Genomic DNA, 13,650 nt, shown 5'->3' on the forward strand with positions numbered 1-13,650 from the left:
ACAACCTAGATTTAGGTTCTTTGAGAAGAGGCTGGGAAACTCAGCTCACCTCAGACTATTGCAATAAAAAAGCACCAAGGGTTCAGGCAGCACTACTGTAAACAGAGAAATGGTAGGAAGGATTTGGAATTAGACAGACTGGGATTCGATTCTAGGATCTACCACCAGTGTGACTTTGTGTGGTTGTTTGACCTTTCTAGTTCCTCTTCTGTGAAATGAAAATAGGTATCTGTCTTTAGCCTATGTTATGGTTTGAATACAAAGTTAACGCTCTATCTTTTTTCTTCCCCTTTCTACTCCCAATTGTGTCTCTTCCAATCTAATACTGTGCTTTTGCTGGCTGCTATCTGAACTGATAAAGGGCTGGAGCCCCAGACCCTGTCTTTTCCCTCTCTAATCTTCCCTGATTGTTCACTCTTGTAATTTTTGACTCTTGTCAACATCTGCTAAATGACAGGCTACTTTTTAAATAAAACTTGCTAGAAGTAATAAGTAAACCCCTAGAGAGCAAAGGATATTTTCTATAGGAAATAAGCGATAAATGGGAAAACTGCAGGTCAATGCAGAGTGATTGGAAGAATTTTCATAGTTCTCATAAAATCATATCATCGAGACACCTATTCAGTCTACATAATGGGAAAGTTAGGCAAATCTACACATATGTTTTAACAGGTATCAATTAGTATACACGGTATATGAATATATGATATGAGTCAGATTTTTAAGGAGATGTTAGATGAGATCATTCAAATCAAATTGTTACCGACTCTCTCAAGTCGGGGCCCAACAAGGGTCCTCCTGTCCGATGTCGCTGGAGCCAATAGAATGAGATGGAGTTCAGTTCAGAGGCAAAGGGAAATTATTCTTTGATTAGAGAATGGAGACGTGTGAGCTCCAGCCCTAGAGCACACGCTCTCCCAACAGGCCATGGGCGGAGCTACTTTATAGGGTCTCGCAGCGGGGGAGGAGAGGGGGCAGGGTTCTCCGGGGTCCCTGGCACCGTGCTGTTTCCTCCAGATTGCAATGCCGGGTGCAGTGTCTCTGTGCATGGCCCGCCGCCTCCGTCTTCAATCGAGGTGACGTGGGCGGCTCTTCTGCAGGTGGCCTGCAGAGCTGAGGTGTCAGGTGCAGCGGTTCTGCGCCAGGACCTCTGATACTTTGCGGTAGGTGCAAGGCCTCTGCACACGGCCCCCTATTGGCAAGTGAAACCAGGCTTTGCACAAAAGAAGAGGGTAGAGCTTATCACCTAGATCCCATCTTATTTTTCCAGGACCCCGGTGGGCTTCGCTGGTAACAAAATGCGAGGTACATAGTAAGTGCTCAGTAAATATTAGCTATTGTTTTCATTACGGTCCTATGAATCTATCATTTGACTCTTCAAAACCTGACTAATGTTCTATGCAAGTAAAAACAATAGGACATGCCCACTTGAGAAGGAGACACAACTCTGCTCTCATAGCTGTATCTTTTCAGATTGGTGTAATAGACTATACAACTCACACACCACCAGTTGTAATTTATTTGTGTTTTGATCTATATTAGGTTTTTTAAAATGCTATAGAATGAATAGGGCTCTCAGAGTGTATCCTGTAATGGGGAACTTTACCCAATATCAATATTGCTTAATAAATATGTAGCTCAGATTGTTTGTGTACATTAATATATTTGAGAACAATGAAAATACACTATAGAAGGGTGCATGGGGACTTCCCTGGCTGTCCAGTGGTTAAAACTCTGTGCTTCCAATGTAGGGGGTGCAGGTTCAATCCCTGGTCAGGAAACTAAGATCCCACATGCCACGTGGTACAGCCAAAGAAAAAAAGTGCAGGTTCTAGGTGCTTAGAACCAAAAAATATTTTTCTAGGGGATTATTTTCGTGTGCATTATTGCCTAACATCATATCCTAGTCTGGGCAAAGAAGAAACCTGGGGATTTGTCAGGTCAGTAAAATGGACCTATGGCAGAGTTTCTGGTTCTGTCTGAATTCTAGGAAGTGGCATCAAGTATGGGCAGAAAATTCAGGAGCAGTTGTGCACAAAAAAGTGCATACTCACAATTGTTCCTGAGGAAAAGAATCAGAAATCCCTTATGATCTTGATGGCAGTTGAATTGGAAAATAGATGGAGCAACTAAGTATGATCAACAAAAGTGATCAGTGAAAAGATGGATTCAAATTAACTTTTCCATATAGGTTGCCTTCTAAAATAACTATTTTTAGTAATCCAGTCGCAAATACAAAAGTTTTGCCCCAAGTATGGTAATACCTTAAAGGCATTGTTCTGCCCATGAGACCAATAGTGAAACTGTGGGTGGCATGAAAAGATATAAAGAAACAGAGTTCAGAGCCACATGAGTACTCAGGAATAATGCTGAAGCCATGAGCTATCAAGGTTACTGAGTGGCCCTGGCCACATTAGTAAACTCTCCGTGCCTGCATTTCATCGTCCGTAAGACAGAGATAGTAATAAACCTATGGCATAAGGCTGTCTAGAGAATTTTAAAAGATAATACATGGAAAAGCACTTTGAACGGTTCCAGAACACAGAACTGGCTTATTAGATATTAGTTATCCTCATCCTCATCCTCATTATCATAAACATCCTCATCATTTGCACTTAAATTTAAAAACGGACCATCTGAGTACGTATTCCCTGGAAGCCCCTTCCAATGATGGTCACTTTGTAAATGTTCCCATCTTAAAATTTTTCGCATCTGCTGTAAAGCGTTTCAACTTTGTCATGGAATGATCATACCTTTTCTATTTTCTTTAGCCTGAGGTCATGGAAGTAGAAAGGCATGGCAGTAGAAAGTCCTTTAGTGTCAGTGGAAGGGAAACAACAATTATTTTCTTCTTTACATTTATTCCAGTCTAAAGATTTAAAAGTCATGCTGCCTTTTATCAAGACATCTCCCAAGGAAATTGTACTAGTTCTTCATGTGTGAGAAGTGCTTGGTATTTTCAACGCAACTTCAAATAGTAATTAAACAACATCCTTATGAAGCAGGTCAGTAAGTACCTTTATCTTTCAGAGTAGGTAAACAGGATATAGTGAGGTAAAGTAGTGATATGCCTTAGGTCATGAACTAGCTTATCATTTGAATTGACTTCCTGTCAGTTAACTGGTCTGTGGTTCAACCTGATAGGCCAAGCTACAAGAAACAAAATATCAAAATACTAATTTGCATATTATATTTTGTGAGTCATCGGTGTATCCTGTCCCGTGCCTCATGAATCTGAGCTTTGCATCTCATATTCTCATTACCTGAGGTGACCTTCTTTCCCTAGTCTCTATTTTTCTAGCTAATTTCTACTCATGTTTTGTAACTTAACTTGTATGTAACCTCCTCTAAGAAGCCTTCCCTAACTTGCTGTCTGATTTAGAGTCTCCTATTCATTGTTCATATAGCACTCTGGATCCCACACTGTATCTCTATTATGGTACTAACTATAGTCTACTGTAACAATGGGCTTTCTGAGGGGAAAAATAATTATTCTGTCTTTATAGTCTCAAGCACAATACCTAGCAGATGGTATTTGCTCAACAAATATTTTCGAATGAAGGATGTGTAAATGATATATGTATTAGTCAGGATTGGAGAGGATATGCCGTAATAACAAACTCAGCCTAAGTTTATTGCTCACTTAGTAGAAATGTCCAGTGCAGCTCAGAAGGAGGATCTGCCCCAATAACTCAAGGCTACAGACTGACAAGACTCTACCACCTTGTGGTGCTGGATTGTCTGAAGCAGGTAGACTTCTAGGTTGCCAAGACAAGAGAATAAAATGCTGGAAGATTACACACTAGAAATTAAACTCACCTGTGATAGTAATTTCCACTGAAACATTATTGGCCAGAAGTACTCACATAGCACCTAAGGTACACAGACAGTGTCTTTCTTTCCTTGGCGTGTCGCCTTAAATCCCTAGTCTGCGTGCATTCAATAGCCAGCACCCATGGGCTCTTCTTCAGCAGCCTGTCTCTGAGCTACTGGAACTCCTTTGCACAGAGAGCCAGAAGTGCTTGGCTTTCACAAGGACATACACCCCCAGTGGCTGTTTATTAATGACTGTCTTGTGCAGGAATACAAGCTCAACTCTCTTTCCTCAGCTTAGGACAACTCAGAGGTATCACTTACCCTCCAGAATTCTCCTGTGGGATCATGCTAAAGCCTGCCCTCTATGGGACTTTTGCCTTAGCTTATACTCTTGCTTGACTTTATTTCATTCCTTGTTTTGCTTCCCTCACTTCCTTATCAGTCTCTCTGGAGGATATTTTCTTAATCCATCTTTTTTTAAAAATTAATTAATTAATTAATTAATTTATTTATTTATTGGCTGCATCGGGTCTTCATTGCTGTGCGCGGGCTTTCTCTAGATGTGGTGAGCGGGGGCTATTCTTCGTTGCGGTGTATGGGCTTCTCATTGTGGTGGCTTCTCCTGTTGCAGAGCACAGGCTCTAGGCACACGGGCTTCAGTAGTTGCGGCATGTGGGCTCAGTAGTTGTGGCTCGCGGGCTCTAGAGAGCAGGCTCAATAGTTGTGGCGCACGGGCTCACACATTCTTGTCTTAGAGGCTGCATCTACGGAGCTCAAGCTATGAGAATGCCACCTAACTAAAAGGTGGGCAGAGAAGTGTAATGCATGATGTTTCCAGAAAGAACTGATATAGGTGAGCATTGTAATGTCTACCATAGCATAATGAAAAGCAACTTGGTGATTAAACTAAGGGTCAAATGACCTGGGTTTAGCCAACCAACTCTATCAACAAGGACTGGACATGGAGAAGGCAGACAGGATTTCATGGAGGAAGGGTCACTGAGAAAAGTGACTTCTCCATTGGGTAAGATGCTGAGGAAGCCAGGCCAGCAGTTCAAATTGCAAAGTTGAAAGAACCCCTGGGCTTGGTTCTAACAGGAGCCATTATTTGAGGAGAGCAAATTGTGCAGTAATAATAGGAATCATCGGCAATACAAGGAGTCCATGACACATCAAGGTAATAAGCAGTATTTACAGGGAAATGTAAATACTGGAAGAAGTCAGTTGGATGGTTCTGGGTTATTATTTCACAACAGGTCCTCAGTCAGTGACTAATGGTATGGGAATTTGGGGAATAGGACGTGACCTTTCTTGTGGGAAGATGGCAGTAAATTCTATGCAGGGTCTCTGGCTGTTAGAGAAGCAGGCTAGAGACTCCAGTCTTAGTGGAATGCCAGGTTGGAAAGCAAAGGCAGAATCCCAGGTATCTGAAGTGAGCAGCACTGTGAGGGGTAGAAGCAGGCTGCACTTGGAGACGCATCTGCCCCCGTGCATGGACACTCTAAGATACTGGTCCTGCAGTTGCAGGGTTCACCCTTAACCCCTCTGCCTGATTTTCCCTGTTCTGGTGAGGATAGGCTCAACTTCCCGTTGACTAGAGATTCCATCAGCAATAAAGGCTATGAGGTCAAATATTTTCTCTTAATGCTTCTGGATTATGAGTCATAGTTAGAAAAGCTTTCCATACAACAGAGTTTTAAATAAATTTCCCTTGCTTTTCTCTAGTATGTATATGATTTAATACTTTACATTTAGCTATCTGGTGAGTTTTCTTTTTTGTATGGGTGAGGTATGCATCTAATTTTGTCTTTCTAAAATTCTATCTAATATTCTCATACAACTTTTTAAAGTCCATCATTTCTCCTAGTGATTTAAACTGCCACCTTTGTCATTTACTAAATTCCGTATGTAGTTGGAGCTATTTCTGGACACGGTATTCCGTTCCATTGGTCTCTCTATTCATGCATCTACTCCCCACATTTTCAATTATAGAGGCTTTATAGTATGTTTTGTATCACATAGGGCTAGTCCTCCCTCAGATTTTCTATATTTAGAGTTTCCCTAGCTATTCTTGCATGTTTATTTTTCCATATGAACTTTAGAATCACCCATTTTCATCAAACAAACTTCAGGGAATTTTTACTGGGACAACATTAAATTCACATATTAACCTGGAGAGAATTTATATCTTTATAATACTGAGTTTTCCTGTTAAAAAACAAGGGATGTCTTTCCATCTGTTTAGGTCTACTTTTGGAGCTGAAGAGTATTTTAAAGTTTTCCTGAAGTTAAACACACTTTCTGTTAAGATTATATCTAATTATTTATATTTTGGATGTTATTATAAATATTTTTTCTTTAATTATATATTTTAAGTGGTTACTTTTCTATCTGTGAAAGTTATTGATTTTATATGTTAATCTAACATCTGCTCCCTTATTAAAAGTTTTTTTTTTCTTATTTGTGTTAGTCTTAGCATTGATTCTCTTCTGTGTTCTAGGTGTACAAATACATTATATGTCATTAGATATAGTTTTGCTCTTTCTTTCTTGATTCTTAAGCTTCTGCTTATTCTCTCTTGTATGATTGAAACTGGCATCTGTGATCCAAGTTTAACAGTAGTGGAGCTAATAGGCATCCTTGCTTTGTTTCTGACTTTGGTGGTAATGCTTCTGGTGGTTTTCTGTATATTCAGCATGTTATGGAAACGTGTATCAATTAGAGCTTTTTAAACATATCTAGGGGAAATTCCATGGAGGTCCAGTGGTGAGAACTCCCCTCTCTCACTGCCCGAGGGCGTGAGTTGGGGAACTAAGATCCCACAAGCAGTGCTGCGCGGTCAAAAATAAAAATAAAAAATAAACTTCATACATATTTATGTTTAAAAGTAAAAAAATAAACATATCTAGGACTGTGTATGGATTGGGGCCTAAGCATCTGTTTTATAAAAAGCTTTGAAAGTGATTTTAATATAGTACAAACTCTAACTTGAGTACCTTGAGTATATGTTCCATAAGGATATATGATATCAGTAAGTAAATTAATCAAACATTTGAATCACACTTTGTGTAGAACCTGTGAAAATGAAGACTAAGCCTGTCTTTCCTTCCAGGAGCTCAATTTAGCAGAAGAGAAAGACCTACAAACTAATGATTGTATGTAATATAATTATTACATTGTAGAAAGTGTTTCATTACTTGTATCTTTGCAGAAAGTTGGCTTTACCTAAATATTTACTCTTAAGTTTTACAAAATTGTGTCCTATAATACTATCTGTTAATCTCTGCTTTTAAAAATTATTCAAAATTGGCCTTCATCAGTAGTCACTAACTGAAAATGTCATGATGATGTCCTACAGAAATTCTAAATTTCCTATCTTATTTCCCCCTCCCCCCTCATGTTATTTTCAAATTGTAGATGAATTGATTATGACAAACGGTCTACCTCATTTGTCAGTTCCTGGTGTTTTCATAATTATTTTATCATCAAAGACCACTCAGTTGTCTATTAAACAAAATTATGTAAATAATTGTTTTTGAAAGCAAAGGAATTCTCTTATTTTTGTTAAAAGATTTACACTAACATTTTAAATATTGTGTACTGACCCCAAATCAACTCTGAGACCCATATTTTCCCTCCCAGTGCCTTTTGACTTCATTCTTTTACAATTTCTCAACCACTTTCCAATTTGGGGAGAGTAGAAAAGATGGTCCTAATGCTTGGGGTGGGGGATAGAAGTGGAACTTTTGGAAAAAGGAGATGAAATTTTAAACTTAAAATTTTAAAGAAAATTTTAAACTTAAAACTTAAAATTAGATATGGTGAAGTAAACTTTTGGCCTCCTACGTACTTTGGCTTGAACTGTTGCAACATTTGTATGTCTTTCTCCTCCCTTGCAACAGGTTCTCTCTCTATCTCTTGGGTCAGAGGTGCTTTCAGTTTGAGAGTTACTCGTGAATTAGAAAAGATAAAGAAGTCAGGGTATGGTATAAAAGAGAAGGCACCAAGATGGCTACTTAGGACTAATTCTAGATGCTGTATTTCAGGAGATACTACTAAAGAATATTTAATGATTTTTTTTCTAGCTTCCTGATCCCTGTTTATTAAAGTGAGGGACCTAGGGCAGAGGCTCTTTCCAGAGACAAAGATTATTCATTTGGCTAGGCTGTTATCTCAAAGGAACAAGCTTGCAAATGAGAAATAGGAAGAAGAAGAAACCCAGTAGAGAACAATCCCCCAGGCCTCTAGTAGGAATCCTGTCAGCTATGAAAGGTGCTACATTATTTGTCCTTCTTCTAGAAATGTCAATATTAGTGGCATCATTGATTGGTTTTTGCTATTTAGTATTATCAGCTTTTTATATGTAGGAGGAAAACTTATGCAGATATCTAAGTAACTTGTATGAAGTAGAAAATGGTGCTTAATCATTACTCTTCTGAAATATAACATTTAACTTCCTAAATGTTTGAAACACTGTTCATAATTTCTTTTTTGATAGTTTCTCTACACTTCACGGGGTAAGTGTATTAAGCATATCGATGAACTGTGCATATCACCTGCTTGTAATTTTCACCCAGATAGTATAAGAGTGAAAATATCCTAACTCTTAGTCAGTGCTGTGTGTAGGCCAGTGTGTATTGTTTTTCATACTCCTCAATATCTATAAAGTCTTTATTGTGAGGAATTGCCACATGGTTCTGTTGGTTGTTTATTTTGCCTTTTTAGACTCTATTTGCAGGTTACATAGAATAATGACTTAAATAGGTGTCAAGCTCAGTTTACAGGATATTTTTAGTTTGGGGCAAGTTACCACTTTTGATGTCAGTGTAAGGCATCTTATGGAAGAAATGAATAATATCGATAAGTAGATAATGAAGAATAAGGAACTACATATTTCTTCTCCCAAACCAATTTTTTGCATATAACTTTCTCTTGTTAGAGCTGAACACCTAGAGCCATGTTAACTTGCCCTTCTATTGTAATGAACTATCATGAAAAGCTGAGTTCTGTAGTCAGAAACATCCAGGGGTCAATTTCTTACTCTTATTGTACCAAGCCTTATTAAAGGATGGTAAAATATTGTTTCTGTTTGGTGATCAAGGCCTTCATAGTATTCTGTGTCATGCTTATCTATCAATCTATTTGTACATGTTTGGATTAACATTATAGCCAATAGCATAAGAAGTACTTATGAAGACAATTATAGACTCCAAGGCAGTTATAGACTCTAGCCTTAAAGGTTGGACTAACCCAACTACACATTAAATAGGTATAACCTATTGTAACCTTAGAACTAAGTTTAGAATTCTTTTTCTGTGCATTGATTAATCGTTCTCAACTTAATAGTTTATGTGATTTAAAGAAGCAACACTAAATTTCAACTAAGAGTAAAGTTTAAATGTAGTCATTTTTTTCTTAAAATGGTCCGTTTAACTTGATAGCTTTAGCTCTTAAGCTCTCATTACTAGACTTATCAATTAACCTGATATCTTAGTCTAGTTGTATTCATATAAGCCATAAACATTGTTTATTCACTTCTGCCTTGACGGGATATTTATAATGCTGTCTATTGGCTTTGATGACAAAGTGTTTTTATTTTTTAGAAATTTAAATGTATCACGTTTTAATTTTCAAACCAAATTTATTTTCAAAGACATTTTGACTATATTACTTTATTGTGTCTGTTATATTTTAAATGCGATTTAAATAATTTCTTTTTAGTGCAATAGGTACAATCAACCAAAACTCTTACAGAGGCTAACAAAATATTGCTTCAGTTAGGTGAGCAGGACCTGCACAGCCTTCTATGTCACGCTTATCCAAGCAATAAATTACTTTTTTTAGACAAAAATCATCCTCGGAAATTGCTTTAGCTTTTGCTGAAGTGAAGGGATTGAATGCCTAGTACTGGGAACCCTTTATTTTGCTCTTTATCGAATACAGTTATTTTCCACTTGAGAACTAACATCACAAGACAACAAGATGGGTTTCTTACCTTTTACTGTTTTCTTATTCATATTGAGCCCAGTTTTAATTTGCCCCAATAAAGATGTTTCCTGCCCTATAACTTAATTTCCTTAACTTCTTAACCTAGAAAATAATCTTAAAACAACTGATATATATTTATCCAATATTGGATTTAATGCCTGATATTACTTCCTTGAAAGTTATTTCTAAAGGTGGATAAATGTCATTTTTAAAGCTTTGATAGAATATAGATACTGGCTTCTTATCAGATGTTCATCTTCCTTGAAGTTTCATAAAAGTCAAATGAATAACAAGTGCCTCCCACTTTAGTCTCTCTTGAGAACTATGCTCACAATATCACACGTATAGAAATAGGCTAGTATGTGAAGAATGTAACAACAAGGAAGGAATTAAATGAAAATTAAGTGCCTTTGGGATTTAAGACTCTAAGGAGGCCTTAAAATCTAGGTTAAAAACATCAGACAAAGACAAACTCAAATTCATACTCAGGTGAATGTAATCACCTCTAGGTTGGTGTAGTATATATGCTGAGCAAATTTTGACACAGAAAGATATTGGTTTAGTTTATTTTGATTCACATTAACTTAAGTAAGCTTTTGTGGGTTTATAGGTCTTTTTGTGAATCTGAGGGAAGCTATGAACCCTATTCTCAGGGGGGAAAATGCACTTACACACACAAACACACAAAATCTTGCATACAATATCAGGCAGTTTACAGACTTGCTGAAGTCTGTCCATTAACTGCATAGGGATTTGTATTGGTCAGGGCTCTATAATTGCAAGTGATAGAAAACCAGCTCATATTATCTTAAAGCAAAGGTAAAGGTATTGATCCATGTAGCTGGGAAGATATTGAAATAACTCAAAGAAATGGCTATAGGAAGCAATGCCTACAGGACGAACTGGATCTGGGAACTCAGCATCACCAGGACATACTCTATCTGCACTCCTTGAAGTGCAGATATTTCTGTTTGTCTCTACTTCTCTTGGCATGTTAATCTCATTTTCTCCTGTTGCGGAGATGCCTTCTTCATGTGGCTGAGAACATACCTGCTAGCAGATCCAGCTTGGCAACCCCAGGAAAAGCAGCGCTCCTGAGCAGCCAGGTATCAAAACCAGAGAAGGACTTTATCGTTCAAGTCATAACCAATCAAACGTGAGACTGGAGGAGAGGGGAGTAAGCTGGCAACTGATTAATAAACTGAGGCTGTGTGAAGGGGGTCAGAGTGTAAGTGCTAGACAGTAGTGAGCTTGTAAACTGGCTCTCTGGAAAACATGCATGCATATATTAAAAGATGCATATAAACTTATTACACATTTTATTGATATAAAGAATGAGTGGCACATAACTTATTAAAAATAATACAGTGTTCAAGATTTTTATTATTTGAATATAGCCAATTGATTCTCGTTTGATGCTTTTGCTGATTTTTGCTGTTCTTGTAACCTGGCTAAACTGTGGTTGCAATTGACAAGTGTTTGACGAACATGAATATTGGCTGATATTTTCTTTTTCATTAACTAGTAAAATGCCAGAACTTCACTCATTTGTCAGTGGTGTGAACAACTTCTTTGCTGAATTGGATAATAATTTTTGAATAGTGGAAGGATAGTTCCTCAATTTTTTTTGGTGTTATTCACAATGTAACAGCTAGTCATGATGCTTTTAAAGTTTAATATGCATTATTAACATGTTCTCGATCACTTCCTTAACTCTAGAAAATCAACAAAACAATAATTCGCCTTGATTTGTAATAATTGCCAATTTCCATGGTGTAAATACTCCTACCACAGCCGATTTTAAGCTACTAATAGTACATCAGTAAACAAAGAGTTGGGAAGAAATGAGAACTAGCACACTATTCTATAGTATTTTCATCATACTCTAAGCATAAATAACCTCAAAACATAGATAATAATAAAAAGTAGTAAAATAATTAGGAAGTGAAGATTTTTGAGTATTTATTATGTTTGTGTTATAGATAATGTATTTAATTATGTTTATATAATTTAATTTTTAATAATTACTGTATCTAAAAATTGACTAGTAAAATTCTAAGAATTTTAACAATTCCCCTAGTTCGTGAGTCAGTCTGAACCAGCTCCAGCACACCACTAGTGATGGTTTGCATGATTACTATGAAGAAATGGCAGTTAAGAAATAATAACTTGAAGTTATCGTAAAATAGAGAGCCGACATGTAAAATCAAGATTCTGCCATGGCATTTCTAAATCTCTAGATTTGTCTAAAACAATATACTCAGTAAATATAGCTAGGTGGGTATCCAGCATTAGATACATTCAAATTTCAATGGCTTTACTTTATAGTTTGACAAGTTTTAGATTATTCACTATTTTGGATTTTTCATATCCATTTTCTCTTTTTATTAGTGCAAGTGATTGAGAGGTTATTTTATCACATTTACAAAAAGTGTAATTTCCATAAGCTTTATATTTTAGTTAGAAAAGGAAGCAAAAGCAGAATCTCTGGAAGCCTTTTCTGCTCCTTCACTGATGTGTGTGATTAAAATCTGACTTCTATTTCTTCGCATTATAAACTCTATCAGAATCTCTTTCACAGTCTAATAATTTTCTAAAATACTAGACAAAGTGTGACAATGAACACTAGGAAAATGCTGTTTATCTCAGATATACTGCTGTCTTTTAGTGAGTATGCTTTGGCCAAGAAATAGGAATAAAGGAAAATAACAGTGAGAAACACTTTCGATATTTTACTTTACTTTTATGTATTTAGCATTGACTCTAGAGGTGTCTACTTGTTGGCTTTCCAGCAACTCAAACCCTCATGTGCTTTAATCAGTAAAAGAAGTGGATAAATGAGAATAATTACTGAGTAAATAAAGTTCAAAACTGGGTAGTAATTGTGTCATTTAGTAATTATTTTGTCTTTGATGTTGCATATAGACTTGTTGCTTTTAAACATTGCACAGTTGTAAAACCTTATTGGTTTCCTCAGTGTACGTTTTACATTTTAGTGTCTTTATTTCTAACGATAAGCAAAGCAAAAAAAAACCCATACAATTATGTGAAATACAGAATACCAAACGTGTTTCTGAGGAATTGGTTAAAAAGAAAAGGGACAACAAATGAGACTAATGCATAAGGGAAAGATTATCTGGAGCTTAGGAGAAAAATCACCAGAAATGACTGAAAATAAATTTACATTAGTAGTCTGTGATGTCAAAAATGGGAGACTTTGCAAACCAACTGGACTTAACTTCTCATAAATGTCGATGTGCTGCAGCAAAATAGGCCTGCTGATGAAGTTACAGCCTATACTTTGTGGTTTGTTCTTTCTGGTGTTTACAAATCACAGGGTCATCCCTTTCTGCTCTAATGGGGCTCAGAGACAGCTTATGACCATGGTCATGTAGGATACTTTAGGGACTAGGGATTAGCCTAAGGAGAAAGAGGAAGAGTTGATTAATGATGGAGTTGTCAATGTCAGAAGCAGGTGAGGAGAGGGAGATGTAATTCGTCTGGAAAAACACAAAACCATAAGCCTCTGAGGGAAAAAAAGTGAAGGAGAACAGAACCGACACAGCTAAAGTCTGGCACCTCACTTGGAAAGGAAGGCAGAACGAAAGAAACAGGCCAGATACCCTTTGGTTATGTACAGGTATGGCATAAGGCAGAGGTCAATAGGCCTGAGGCAGACATATGAAAATCATATTGCTGTTATTGATAAAGAGGCCTCGAGCGGGCTCCGTAAGATAATAATGAATGTGGAATGCATGCTAACCAATAAGAAAAATTCAATAAATATGTGAGATTAGCATTTTACAATCAGGAGAGGTAAAGCGTGTTTACATTAGAGAAGAACTA

The 13,650-nt window shown here is 37.0% G+C and overlaps 1 long non-coding RNA gene across 1 annotated transcript in view; it reads left to right on the plus strand.

Moving 5' to 3' along the window:
• LOC309665945 overlaps positions 1-13,650 on the plus strand; it is a 340,836-nt gene that overhangs the window by 104,706 nt on the left and 222,480 nt on the right. The window lies entirely within an intron of this gene.

This window comes from Balaenoptera physalus, assembly GCF_965194825.1.
Source record: "Balaenoptera physalus genome assembly, chromosome: 8".
Taxonomy (NCBI): Eukaryota; Metazoa; Chordata; class Mammalia; order Artiodactyla; family Balaenopteridae; genus Balaenoptera; species Balaenoptera physalus.